General features: G+C 45.2%; 1 pseudogene; it reads right to left on the bottom strand.

Annotated features, from left to right (window-relative positions):
- Positions 1-1,146: 1,146 nt before the first annotated feature.
- Positions 1,147-2,087, bottom strand: LOC109461570 (annotated as a pseudogene).
- Between the last annotated feature and the right edge of the window lie 374 nt (positions 2,088-2,461).

Genomic DNA, 2,461 nt, shown 5'->3' with positions numbered 1-2,461 from the left:
AAAAAGGAGCATGTTACAAAAGGATCAATTCTCCCCACCAACCTCTCCTAAAAGGGCGTTAGGGAGTAAACTTTTTTTCTCATGTTGTGTACAAAGGTCTAAAGCCATAACTGTGCCAAAAATCAACTAAGGCCACATCATGTCAGCAAGTGATTTTTATGGATGACATCAGCGCGCGCATTAATATTCGCCTTATTTTGACAAAATAAAACAGGAAATTTTGTTGCCCTCTGACAAATATTGCTCAACATGTCAAAAAAAAAAGGCAAAAGATGTCTGCTGCCATGCCGGACTTAAGTCGTTTTCCCTTGGATATCATTGAGATACGTATGAGCTTCCAAATTTTGCAATTGTAAACATGTGGTACACATATTTCAACTCCATATAGCATGGAAGGTTGGTGTAGCTGATAATTGTCGTTGTAGCCCTACCAAATTGAATACACATACAGATAGCTATAAAGTGCCAAGGCCTTTGCTATATAGTGGTACACAATGCACATTAGTAAGCGTCGGGCCTGGCCGAAGAGAACAGAAATACTAGTCTATCAAAAAAGTACACGTACAATCAGTCGTTCCGTCTGAGGACAGTCATGTTTTACAACTTGGCCATCAATACAGACAAGAAAAATAATGATTTACAAAAACACCACTCGCATTTTTTGCACATATATTATTCCGTAGCTTCTTTTTGTACATAAATGCAATCTTGATGTGCTTTTCAATGGCTCAGTATAAATATAGGGTATTTTGTCTTGGTCATAGCCAATATATTGCCAGAGAATTTATTCAGACGTATAAAAATAGATATTGGTAGTGGTAGTAATAGTATTTCAATGACTTGACACATGGTATAGTACTGTTATCATTCCATGCTAATGTTTTAAAAAGTCATCAAATTCATTTTGATAAAAGTCCAACCTTCTCCTGGATGACTCTCTTTCCTTCTGAATGGTTCCAGCCAATAAAGTGGCATAACATTTGTGATCCATGAGGATTGTTTTTTTTCTTCTCATTGATGTAATAAAAATAGATACCTGTATACTTACTTCTATATGAAAATATACTGTTTCTTAAAAGACCTTATCGGCCTAATATAATGATTTCAGGACATTCTTAAAAAGTCCCAACTTGTTTCGGATGGACCTCACACCCACTCCTGGTTATCCAGCCACATCGTGAGTTCGCTAGCCACCTGAGAAAGCAGCGTCCTGGTGTGAAAACCTTGGTACTGTCGGTAGGAGCTGCAGAAGGTGACGTCGCTGGGGGTGACGCCCTTCTGGCAGGCCGACAGCTTCTTGCCGTCGGGCGACTCCCACGGGCAGGGATCGTCGGGGATGTAGTTGACCAGGACCCGCTCTCCTGCGACCACGTCTCGGTAGATGAGCGCCACTCTGGACAGGCGGGGATCGCGGTACGTACCTGGTGGTGGACCCGCTGGTGCCTTTCTCTTCGGCTAGGGTCGGCAGTCGCCTTCGACCTCGTCACTGACGTCAGCTTTCCTCTTCTGTCGCTTTCGACGGGTCATCGATGCACCAGCAGTCGTCTTCTCAGACGCTGACCGCTTGACCTTGCGGGAAGAGCGAGCGGCTCGACGGACAGCCCGACCGCGGCTGTGACCGGCCGTGCCTTTCACGTCGCCTTCTCCCTGATGGGCAACAGTTGCCTCTCGGGGCGTCGCCACAGAGTCACGGCCATCATCAGACCGTCCAGTGGTGTCAGTAATCTGGGAAACGGTTGCTAGGGAGACAAAATGGATAAAGTTGGACGATAACAGTAACTTCAGATGAGACAGAATCATACATACATACATACATAGAAAGGTACAATGTAGTTGAGCTGAAATAAATCGACCAGTGATGATTGAACGTGGGAGATGATATACTGAAATTACCTCAGTGTCCGAGTGTTAGTGACTGTGAACGTCACGCGTGACTAACCATGACTCTCGGTGTGATCCACTTCCACACCGACTGGTTCAGCAAACCAGGACGCCAGGACGCTCCAGATGCCAGGACGCACCTGACGGACAGACGATCTCTCCTTCCCGCCATCACCCTGGCCTACATCTCGCGTCTTGGTCTCCATTTCTTCGGGAAATGTGGAGGAAAGTTGTGAAAACGTGTCAAGTTGAGTTCGCTACACAAGGTCGCGTTCGAATTTGACAACACGCAGGCGTCACATTTGTGACGTCTGGAGAGAACATTCGAACAGAGGTTCGGTTTGGAGTAAACAACGTCACAGGGAAACTCACGACTGCCTTACTACAGAAATTCCGTGCAGAATGTGCCATGCCTACTGTGATCTAAGACTAAGGACATAAAATTGTTTCCTTAAAGTCTGTCAGCTCGAAGACAAGTTTAGATAAGACAAAATGTCACGAAGCTTGCACAAGTGCAGTCGAGAATGAAGTTGTGTTCTCTAAACCGAACCTCTGTTCGAATGTTCTCTCCAGACGTCAC

This window comes from Branchiostoma belcheri, unplaced genomic scaffold (assembly GCF_001625305.1).
Source record: "Branchiostoma belcheri isolate BF01 breed outbred unplaced genomic scaffold, Haploidv18h27 scaffold94, whole genome shotgun sequence".
Classification (NCBI taxonomy): Eukaryota; Metazoa; Chordata; class Leptocardii; order Amphioxiformes; family Branchiostomatidae; genus Branchiostoma; species Branchiostoma belcheri.
This window is presented reverse-complemented; position numbering and strand designations above follow the sequence as displayed.